Source organism: Ammospiza nelsoni, chromosome 6, assembly GCF_027579445.1.
Source record: "Ammospiza nelsoni isolate bAmmNel1 chromosome 6, bAmmNel1.pri, whole genome shotgun sequence".
Lineage (NCBI taxonomy): Eukaryota > Metazoa > Chordata > Aves > Passeriformes > Passerellidae > Ammospiza > Ammospiza nelsoni.
The window spans coordinates 2211995-2224157 of NC_080638.1; the positions used below are offsets into that span (position 1 = coordinate 2211995).

General features: G+C 35.1%; 1 protein-coding gene across 4 annotated transcripts in view; it reads left to right on the forward strand.

Moving 5' to 3' along the window:
• Positions 1-12163, forward strand: part of METTL15 (methyltransferase 15, mitochondrial 12S rRNA N4-cytidine) — an 84635-nt gene that overhangs the window by 18799 nt on the left and 53673 nt on the right. Inside the window, exon 1 of one of the 4 annotated variants that reach the window (XR_009418618.1) lies at positions 9765-9838. The exons of the other annotated variants lie outside the window; for them this stretch is intronic. The gene's annotated coding sequence lies outside the window, so the exon portion shown is untranslated. Of the gene's footprint in view, positions 1-9764; positions 9839-12163 lie in introns of those variants that run through there. 4 annotated transcript variants of the gene reach the window in all.

The window sequence follows — 12163 nt, forward strand, 5'->3', positions numbered from 1 at the left end:
AAACCTGTGTCCTGTTGGAGCTGTTGAATGTCTAACATGGATTGGAGCACACTTGGTGGCTCAGGTTCTGCTTGTTGACGAGATGATTTAAAACTATAATTATTTAATTATTCTCTTCTTGTGTAACTAACTTTTGGATGAAAATACAGGGTAAAGCTAACAGTTACAAAACTCACAGGCCCATCTATCTGTGCATGTTGATTCCAAGATAGTTAAATCAACACGTTTAATTGCTTTGTGCTGAAGGATGCAACTGCTTATCTGTAATTGCATGGAATTGATACTGTTATCTGCATGGTCTTCCCTACTCTGTCATATTCATTTGCTTGATCTTGAGTTAGATAACAGGTTTGTTTGAAAAGAACTGCATCCTCTGTGTGTGCAGATCATAAAGCAAGTTGGTTTTGCTAGTGATGATTCCTTTGGTCTCTAATAAAGGATCATGGCATACAAGCATCACCATAAAAAACTGTGTAAACCAACTTGTTTGCAGGCAATGAATACCAGACAAAGGGGAGCAAGCAAGTTTACTGCATTTATACTCTTCTTGTGGTAAAAGCTGTCTTATTTTCTGTGTGTTTCCTAGCGATTTTTAGAGCAGTTTTTTACAGTAGGGTGTTCAGTGTCATTGGGCTCGTTTGTTGAGTTTTGCAGCACTGCTGCGTTAGAACCAGCTGATTAAAATACTGCCTCTATCTAATCTGTGTAATTAGATGTAATCCTTGTTTCAGCCACTGGGAACCAACAGGTGTGAGCCAAAGCAGCTCCTCCTTGTGCAGCATGCTGCCACAGGCAGTGCTCTGTTGGTAAACAAAGAGTGTTATCAGAGAGTGGAGTTTGCTCAGCTTTTGGTTCATGATAGCATCTCACTGTCACATGGAAACAACCCATTAGCTCAACAGCTTCAGCCCAAGGTGTGATTTAATATGTTCTTAATCCACTTCTTTATGCTTTCTGTAACTCACAGCTGAATATCTTGTTTTTTTAGAAAATAAATCCTCCACTCCAAAAATTTGCTTGATTTCGTCATGCCATTGCATTCTGGGATTTGCACCATGGCATTCTGTATTGAAGTGCACAGCTGGTGGAATTGAGGATGTTTTTGCCTTAAAATGGAAGCAAAGGGACCCTTGTTCAGATGGCAGATTGTGCATGCCTGTGGTTTTTTTTTTTTTTTTTCCACTGGCTTACATCAACATTTTAAAGATATTTTATTGCTATAATTGCATTCTGCTGAGACTTTTTATGCCACTATTGAACCACCTGGGCAATTTCCACAAGAGGCTGGGAATTCCTGGTCTTGGATTTTATGCTCTGAAGGGCCAAGTAATCAATAGATCACTTATCTAATCAATAGATTATATGAAAACAAATATAAATATGAATATACTATATAGATTATACTGCACAGTTCTACAAGGTTTGTATTCTCAGTATTTTTGTCAGGGGTGATTGACAGTTTTTGTTTTGATTGCTGTATTAATGTAATAAAGGGTATAAAAGCACATTATAAGTCCTGCTGTTCTCACTAGGAGTTGGAACTCATGTTTGTGGTAGGAAATTAATCTGGTTTTAATTGCGTGTGAGCCTGAAGTATGTTCCTTTTTGTAAAGCTGATCTCACATAAATATAAATCAGTAACTGCCTGTTCTTTAATTATGTATTAGTGTATAGTATTTGCATGCTGGATGAGAATATGAGCATCTCCAGTTACAGTGTGTTGGAGGTCATTAAATCTTCCCTGTTGGATGAAGTTTGGTAGCACTGCATTTCTAAATAATGAAAAATGAGCTGTGCTGCCACTTGTTTTAGAGAGTGACTGTGTTCAGCTATAGTTAGTTACCTTATCAGTAAGGTTATAGGGTTTTTTTTACAATATGGTAAACAATTGCTGTAAAATATACTATAGAATTGCAAAAAATATAAGGTTGTTGTAAATTATTTTGAGATATTTTAATGCAAAATAAAGTAAAGCCTTTGAAAATATTTGTCGGTATTTCATAAATATATGGCTGAATTCTACCATAGTGCAAAAATATTCTATGAATTTTTGGAAAAGAGAACTAATGTAACCTGTATTCTTCCATGAGTTACAGAGAACGAAAATAAGTGGAGAGAGAAAAGAATTCATTGAGTTGATTTTTGGAAAACCACTTAAACTTATTGCATGAAATATGTTAAAATCAAATTGCAAATTATTCCCAAATTCCTGCCTTTTGACTTTCTCTTGGAGAAGAATAATGTATTTGAAATTTATTTGAAAATATGCTGAGGTTTTTTGTTCTGTGTTTTTTATGGGATTTTTTTTAATAGCCATTACTTAATCAGTAGGGAATGTTAAGTGAAATAATATTACTAAGAGAGAACTGTTTAGAATGTTTGGATGAGTAGATTTTTTTGATGTTGAAGGGCAAATTACTCTTAACAGCAACTTTGAGTCATAGTATAATTGAATTGGCAACTTTGTACAAGTTATGATCTTGGATTTACACTTCAGCCCAAGATGAACAGTAAAAATACATAATTTTTCAAGCAGAATGTGTTCTTCTGGAGAGGCCCGTGGGTGAGGGTTGGGATTTTTTTGTGTGTTTGTGATTTTCTTTTTTAATTGGTTGGAGCTTTATTACGCTGTTACATTTCAAATAAATTGAAAATTGTGAGAAGAACTAATAATGATGATTAAAATAATAAATAAATAATAAAGTTATTTTTATAGTCATTATTTAGAATAAAGGTAATTTTTAGCTATTGGCAGGAGAATATTTGTGAGGTTCCTACACACTGTGAGGTTTTAAGGATGCTGGCCTGATCAGAGCTGTAAGCTGAGTCCAGCCATGAACTTGAGTTGACAGAAAAAAGACTCCACGTGTCTTTCAGAGGAAAAGTGATCCCACTTCCATTAGTCTCTCTCCCATGGATTGTTTGTTCCCATAATAAGGTGTCCCAAAGCCAACACTGAGCCCTGTGTAACTGAGCTGCTGCCAGTGACTTTACCTGGCTGTGACTTTGCACTGCCTCTGCAATTAATAGCTTTGGGGTTTTTTGGTTTGGAAGCGTTCACTTACCTAGGTTTTGAAATAATTGCTTTTTATTTTATTTTTATTCATACATAAATATGTTCACAGCGACCTAGGGGAGTGGTTCAAATTTCCTTTTGTGCCAAGTTCTTTTATTTGCTGCACACACTGACCATTAAAGTTTGTTCAGAAATAATTGTGAGCAACTTAAAATGCAAAATGATGCCTGAAATAGAATCTATGTGAGGAGATTTGGAATGGTTCGCTTTCTATCTCTGACAGAATTGTACCTTACAGTTATTATACAATTAAAATTTAGCTTCCTGTTGGTTATTACAATTTTCTGGACTTGTTCAGAGCATATGCTAGGAAAAGACAGTCCCAATTTTTTTTTCTTTTTTGTTTCTGGTATATTTGGCCATGATCTGTCCAAACTGCTCCAAGACATGTGGCTTCAAAAGTGATGAGCTGCAGAACCAAGATTTTCTGCGTGTATCTCATATAATAATTTTAGACTCACGTGTTTTGCTGTGCTTTCAAAAACTGATAGTGACATTTCTTTGAAAAAGCTCACAGTCCATATAAGAAAGAAGATGAAATGGTGACTCTGATTTAGTGGGAAACGATGGACAGAATTATGTGTAGTGCACATATAGTGCTGTAAGAAATGCACATGTTGAATATGTGGTAAACGTTTAGATTTTTTTTTTTTCTTTAATGTGCGAAACTTGATTGTTCAATTGCTGTTTTCAGCATATCTAAACAATACTTTTGACATGTGTGCCATGTCAGAGAGCTCCAGCTTCAATAATATATTATATATATATATATCTATTATATACTATATTATATATATTATATAATATATATAATATATATAATACATTATATTTTATATATATTATATATATAATGCTGACATATATGTGTGTGTATATATACACTGACATATTTTATATATTTTTATATATATATATATATATTTATATATCTATAATCAGCAGTTTGTGGAAATCTGGATTGTAGCTTTGAGTTGTGCATGCCTTGGAGGTGACCTGGAGAAAAAGGACAGGAGAAATGTAGTGTTCATTTTGTTGGTGAACAACTTCAGCAGCAAATGAGGTTTAGATCAGCTATTAGGGTGAAAATACATAAACATGATACTTTTGCTTTCTTTTAAAACACTTTGCTACAGAACAAGTTTTTTTTTCCTTTCATTAATTTCTCGTGAAAATGTCTGAATTAGAGCATTGCATCCTCTGAGAATGTATTTTCTGTTAATTAAAACGCATTTTCTGCTGCCAGACATTGCCCCTTGAGCACTTGGCACGTCCCTATGTACATCCTGCATAACCATTCAAATGAGCCTTCAGCCCTCCCTGGGCAGAGGAGGTTAATATTGGCCCCATTGAATTGATCCCATTGAATTCATCCTAGGATGAATTCAAATTGAATTTATATTATTGATTTAACCATATGTTGAATTCAAATTTAACTCATGCTATTGAATTCATCCTGTAGTGAATTCAAATTTAATTCATCCCATTGAATTCATCCTATGATGAATTCATCCTATTGAATTCATCCTGTTGAACTTGTGTGCTCGTGCCCCAAAGCTCAGAAGTTCAGTGTGCTGGCCCCTGCTTGGCTTGACGGCCATAAAGACCCCATTTCTGCTCTTCCGGGGCTTTTGGAGTTGTGAATTTGGGGTTTTGGTGGTTGTGAATTAATTTGGACAAAATGGTTTTGTCTGCTTTTTCTTTGTTGATATAGAAATATGGAATATATGTTGGGTTTTTTTTTTTTTTTCCAATCCTGTAAAAAGTGGAAAGAATGCCATTTTTAACACAAATATGTTCTGCAAGTTTCTTGAAAATATACTGATTTTGTAATTGTATCATCACATGGTACTTAAAATTACTGAACATGGTGATTTTAGTGTTTGTTGGTAAGCATGTCCTGAACAGAACTCTCTTTCTATATCGGCTCCTTGTGCATTTCAAATAGCATTAAAAAAGGGAATAATCATATTTTTCTGTTCCTAGAATTGTCATGTAGGATGTTGCCGCATGCAGTGACATGGGAAATTTTTTTCTGAAAAAAAATTTGGGTTCTCTGTCCACTTGGGCAATTATATTAAAATGAAAGCACTTCAATATCTCCATAGATTCCTGCTTTTTAAGGTGCATCGTGGTCAATCCAGAGTGGTTTGATGATGTAATAAAGAAGTGGAATTAAAGAAAAACCTCAGAAATATACAAATCCTTTTGGCCATCTCCCAAAGAATAGCTGTTAGAAAGGCCTGAATGAAATGTTAGTGACTGAATTTGGGTGAAAATTATGGATTTCAAAGCAACAGACCTTCTGTTCCTATCTGCTGCCATATAGACCTGATGTGTTTTAGGATGAAAAATCATTGCTCATCCACTGGAGCTGAAATTGGTCTTGAATTTGGAAGAAAAGAGGTTGAAGTTTGGATGTATTTTTCCTTACTCTTAGAAGGAAAAGAGTATAGATTTCATTTGTCCTTCAGGTTAATTTTCTCTCTGTGTTTATTGAAGCTATAGGTTCAGTGAGGTTGGTCTTGACAAAGGCCAGCACTAAACATTAATTCTCAATTTTGAGGTTTGCAGAAGGAAAATAAAATCCTGAGGGACTGAGAAGAGATTGCCTTTTCTCACAGTGGACTTTAAATATGTGCCCAAACAATAGTCTGTGTACTTTATTCAAGAAACACTGACAACAGTAACTATTTTTACCATGTCTCTATTCATACCTTTGCAGTGATTAGTTGTGAAAGATGTAATAATAAAAGGATAAAGCAGATCAACTATTTCTTGGGAAAAAAAAAATCACTGTTAGAAAAAGTTCCTATAGAATTTGTTGTCAATGCTCCCCACTTCAATTCAGCTCATTCTGCCTGGTGTATATTAAATAGTTGAGTACCTTAAAATAGTATGCTGTAGAAAACCCAAGGTGTTGAACAAGAGGTCAGATGTCTTTTATTGCACTTAGAGTTGATATTTGGAAAATAAAGCAGAGTGGAAAACAAGTTGTGTTGTGACAATGACCAATTTCTGTTGTGAATACCAAGGAAATCCAGACAGCGAGTTTCGAGAACATGACTCATCGTAGGAACATCAGAAAAATGAAGCAGCAAAAAGCATCTTGCAACGTGTTGATTGTTTTGTTTATATTGCTTTTCTGCTCTCAGGATTTTTTTTCCACAAAGAGATGGAATAGATACAAATAAAATAAGAACAAAAACTTTAATACAGACCAACAGTGGCTGGCAATGCAGTAATAAATACTTATTGTTAGCCTTAACAAACATCCTTTTACTTTGACCTTCTTTGCATTTTCAAGCAAACACCAGCTCTCATTTCAAGTATGAAAAAATTATTATTGTGAAAAATGTTGGCTTGTCATCCCACTGAGAAAGATCAGTAAAATCAGAGAGGAGCACTGTGATCTAGCTTTGATTGGCTTGGAATACACTGGTTGATGGTGGCTTTAATATTACAGAAATACTACAGAACCTATTTCTCTCATCGTGTTTTTGTGCACTCTCCTGTGTTAGACTACTCAGTGTAATAATAATAATAATACTCCAAGAAAAAAGATTGTTACTTCGACATTTGCGTGAATGCCAATTGCATGAAAGTCTCCATTTCATTTCTCTTTCTTCAGGCTGCAGTTTCCAGGTATTTCCTTTTCTTCTAGGGAGCTGAAATGTTAGGCAGCATAGCTTGGATGCTGGCTAGCTGTTCTTTAGTTTTTCCTTCGTAGTATGTTTTAAATAAATCAGTACTCTGGTTGTGGGTGTTTTTTACAATCCTGCAAAAAGTGGTAAGAGTGCCATTTTCAAAACAAATATGTTCTGCAAGTTTCTTGAAAATATACTAATTTTATCATTGATACAACTGAAACTATACTCATTTCGTCATTGGTACAACTGAAAATATTCTTATTTCATCATTGCTAAAACTGAAACTATACTAATTTCATCATTGCTAACACTGAAAATATACTCATTTCAACATTGATACAACTGAAAATATATTCATTTCATTGATACAACTGAAACTATACTTATTTCATCATTGATACAACTGAAACTATACTCATTTCATCATTGATAAAACTGAAATATACTATTTTCATCATTGCTAAAACTGAAACTATACTTATTTCATCATTGCTAAAACTGAAACTATACTAATTTTATCATTTTTGTTCTTTGTGACTCTTCTGGGAGATGAAAAATGAGTGGTGGGGTGCTGGGGCTGTTTTCTCAGCTGTTGCAGCACGGTTTGTGGCTGTATTTATTTTCTCCCAGAACTAAGTTCTGGGTTTCTAGTTTGTGATTTTTTTCAGATAAATCTGGTTTCTGGTTTCTTCAATTGTGCAGCCCAGTTCTGGATGGAAATCCTCCATTAGGCATGGATCACTGTTAAATTAAAATGTTCTCTATGGCATTGATGTGGTACTGCCTAAGGGTGGGATTCTTGCAAGCTAATTTTTCTTCTGCTCATATTTTAAACATGGCATTCATGTTGTTGGATGATTCTTATGAGCATTTAAGTTGGGAGGAGTACTGCAAAATGCTTTACTCACTGTGCTCGAATGGCTGCCGTTCAATGAAATGTTTCTTTTAGGCAAGAAGGGGACAAGTGCCAACAGCAGGAGCTTCAGAGGGCAGTAATTGTGGGGCTGTCCCTTGTGGTTGTGTATTAAACCATTGGAGGAAGGATCAGCATTTTCTGGGAAAGTTCTTTCGAGACTGATTTTTATTTATTTTATTTTTTTATCAGAGAAAGAACTTGGAGGTAAAATGGTTTAGGTGATTACACTTGCTGAAGGCGCCCAAGATGGTCACTGTCAATATGGATTTTTAATTTTTATTTAATCAAAAAAGTGGATAAACAGGACTGGGGATTGAATAATATAAACAGAATTAAATAACCAAATTAAATAATTAATATAATTAAATAAATTTAATTAATGGAACTAAATAAATTCTATTAATATAATTAAATAAATTCTATTAATAGAATTAGTATAATAAATTCTGTTAATAGAATTAGTAGTATTAAATGCATTCAGTTAGCAGAATTAATTAATAGAATTAATAGAACTAAATACATTCTGTTAATAGAATTAAATAGTAACGCAGTGCAAGGTCACTTTTTGGGCAATAACAGCCTTTCTGGTTTTAGAAGAAATTAATTCTGTGTATTGGAAAGAGCCATGGAAAATGCCTTATGTGTGCTTGCTTATCACAATGTGTTAATGATCTTTATCAGGATGTATTAATGATCTTTATCACAATGTATTAATGAGCCAGAGAGGTTGCCTGGACAAAAAGAGGAATGGCAGGAGTTTGTCCCACGGGATGGGGAGAGAGAGGCTGCTCATGGGACACTGATGCCCAGGACAGGAGGTTGTTTGCCATGTCCTGTATCCTAACTCAGCATGTCTCAGGGGGTTTGTACAATTTGCCACAATCTTTTGGAGATACTGTCCAATATGTCAGAGTCCTCTTTCCGACAACGTCAGGGTTGTCAGAGGAAGAAAAAACACTTTTTGGAAGATCATCTGGTGGAATGCTTGAAGTAATTAGGGGGAAATGAAGTCATACATATAAAGGATCAAATTACTTAAAAAAGAATATAAAGTTCTTGCCTTTAAAACATAAAGAAAGAAGAGAGTGGAAAATACTGGAATTGTGAGCTTTTAAAAACCAGCATTATGATGTTTCAATTTATGTGTCACGTTTGAGTCTCAATTTTGTGGAAGTTCTGCAATCTCATTTTGTTACACAGCAAAGAAAAAATAATCACAAAGTCACAAAAGCTGTCAAGTGTTGTGGAGTAAACTTTATCACATGTGGAACATAATCATTACAGGAATTCCAAATCAGCCATAGTAAAATGAAATGCTTAAAAGGTCTTTATTATGAGAGCTTTTCTGTACCAAGTCTTGTATACCAAAATGGTGAGCCCCAACTCTTTGTGTCTCTCTAACTGTAGTAGAGCTAGCTGGAAAATGAAAGCTGTGAAATTTTAGTTTGTTGCTCTCTGTGTGTCATGAAAGAGCCAAATGCTTTCTAAAACCTGCAGTCACAAACTGATTATGAAATTCCCATGGGGACCCTGATGGGACTATCATAACTTAACAATGGAATGGTGAGTCACTGCAGGAGAAATTCATGTAATAATCTTTCCCAGTATTTATAGGACCAGGAGGATAAAATGTCATTTAATTTCATTTGATTAAAAACTAGTAGGCAAGAGAGAAAGAGGAAGGAAAAAAATGATGCATCTTTTATTTCAGGCGTGAAAGATAGAAGGAATATGTAAGAAGCATATTATGGAGCAGGATATTACAGTGATTAATTTCTAATCTGACCAATGCTCCAAAATGGTCATGTTAATACCATAATCATTCTATTTGATAACTTAGGGTGATAGTTTTGGTTTTGGTTTTTTTGTTGGTTTTTTTTTTCAGATCCTAGATGCAGAGTGTAGCTTTTGAGTGGAACAGCTGGATTATGAGGAGGTGGATTGTGGAGGGATAGAATGTAAGAAAATAAAGATAGTGCAGAAGGTAGTCTTACACCTGAGGAGTTGCAGCTGTACTAATTACCAAAGATTAGGAACAAGCCTGCCCTTAACAGGCCACAGCTGTGTCCAGTGAGGATGAGTGCTATGAAAGAGTGGGGTAGCTGGGTGAGAAGGGAGCTGTAGTTTCCTGGTTGTGCTGTGAAGGGAGTTGGAGTCAGTGCTGTGAGGAGTTGCCCATGAGAAATCACCAAGGAGGTATGGAACTTTTGCAATAGGATGACAGCAGTGGATGTGGATTAAATCTGGTGCTCTCAGGTTAAAGACCATGGCCGGTGTTGCTTAAAGGTTTGGGGTGGTGCGTGTTGGTTCTTCCAGAAAGGGGAATTCAGTGAGTTTGTGTTCATTCACAGCTTGGGTTCTTCACTGAAGCTTCCCAGTGCTGTCACAATGCTGGGAGTTTGTCACTGTGCCATGGCACAACCGCCCCATCCTCTCTCTTCTCCACCTTGCAATGCCAATGTTTATTTTGGTTTATCTTCAACATGTGCTGTGTGGTCTGTTAAAAAGCAGGGTGTGTAAAGGGCTTGTCAACCTTAAAGTGTATCAAATTGAAAATTAATTAAAGCAGAAGCAGATGTCTGTGAGGAAAGGTAAGACTGTTAAACAAAATATAAGTGTTCTTGAATGAGCTAGAACATTGTGGGAATCCATAAAATCAGAGGTTTTTGGGGAAAGCTGCAAAAGGCAGGCCTCAGAGACAGCAGAACTCTGATTGGAGCTAAGCAGCAGCCATGAGATTGGTCAGCAGAAAAATTATGTAAGGAGAAAAGCAAAGAGAAAAGCAAGGACAAATAGAACGATGGTCTGTGTATTAATGCTTGTCTAGAAAAGCTCCCCAAGCTACAGAAAAGTTGATCTTAGAAGGTATTAGGAAGTTTGAAGCTTAATAATGGCGCTCTGTGCATTGTGTTTTAAGGCTTACAAGCAGGTATTGTGTTTGAAATAAGCAAGCAGTGTTTAACCAAAGGCACGTGTGCTTATAGTGGTTGGATAGAACTACTGTCAATGTGCTTTTGCTTTGTGTGGTTGGTCAAAAAACTTCTAAAGTGAGTTGTAGCATTAAGTTCTTGCTCTGCTGCCTGGGATGTGAGCTGCTGGCATCTTCCCATTGTCATAACCATGGAATGAGAGTGATGCTGGAAAATAAAGCAGCTCAAGGCACGTTCACAGCAGTGCTGTCCTGTTTGTAAACATCTTCAAAAATTCATCTGGAAATAAAAATCTCTGTGTTACGTGTTGCTTAAAAAGCAAAATTGTCTGGAAGCTTGGCCAAAAAGGTCCCTAATTTATTTTTTCATGTTCTGCTGTTCAAACCTGATGGAACCAAGGACTTTGTAAGAGTGGTGGTGAAAGAAGCATCACATTTGTTCAGTACTTCGTAGAGATGACAAAAGAAGAGTCAGATGTTTAGAAGACAAACAGGCATGCAAGAAATAAATGAGTAGTTAAACATATTAGTGGGAAAAGACTATTTTCTGGAAAGTCAATTTGCTAGTGAGTTTAAGGTGGAATAAAATTATTATTTCAATGTATTTTATTTTAAAGATAGAAGTAGGTCTTCTGACACTTCGTATCCCTTCCATGACTCTTCCTGCCAACACTGTAGGTCTGTTTTAGGAAATGTTGATTTTTTTTTCAAAGTTTTCATCCTAGTTTTGTACATATGATAAAGAACAAGAGCATTTGTTTGTTTTTTTTTTAAAGAAAAGAAAACAACCAAACCCAGCTATGAAGATGTGACTCATGCTGATGAAACTTTTTTTTTTTTCCAAGAGGAATTATGATGTAGTTTAGGTTGGTTTTGATTGTAATGTGTTGCTGCACAATAAGTGAAATCCTACATGACACTTGGGACTGCTGTGATTAAGTTTTTGAGTGCATTTCTGAGTGGGTTAATCTTATGCAAAAAAAAAAAAAAAAACTGGTTTTAATTTTCTGTTGCTCCTCCACATATTTCTAAAGGGATTTTCTAAATGGATTTCCCTACAGAACTAGAATATAAAAGCTAGAGGTTTATTGCTTATGTACATTAGTTCTGGTAAGGATTAAATGGAAATAACTTGAGTGGAAATCAAAGCATAACATATATACCCTGGAAATTTTAAAAGTAATTTAGGAGAATTTGTATTTTAGATATTTAGCTACTTTGGATTTTTATTTTAGTTTATTTTTAGGATTCTTATTTTAGTTTTCTAAAATGCATGTTCATTTTTACAATTCGCTAAGCTAAATGCAGAGTGAAAAATTACATTCTTATATTCATTTTCATTGAAGGAAGATAATAAAGTAGCTAATTAGTTTAATATCCCACTCAATAGCCAGTGTTGCATTTTTATGAGTGTAGTAGAAGTAACAGTACAATGCAAAGAAAACCCAGAGTGATGGGAGTCTTTAATAAGAAAGCTTCTCTGAATCTTACAGGTAGGTGAGAACTTATAGAGAATATGCTTGGAGTTTTTAGCATATGCAAGTATATTTAAAATTTAGCTAAATTCTTATGTTCAGTTGAGTTAAAGAAAC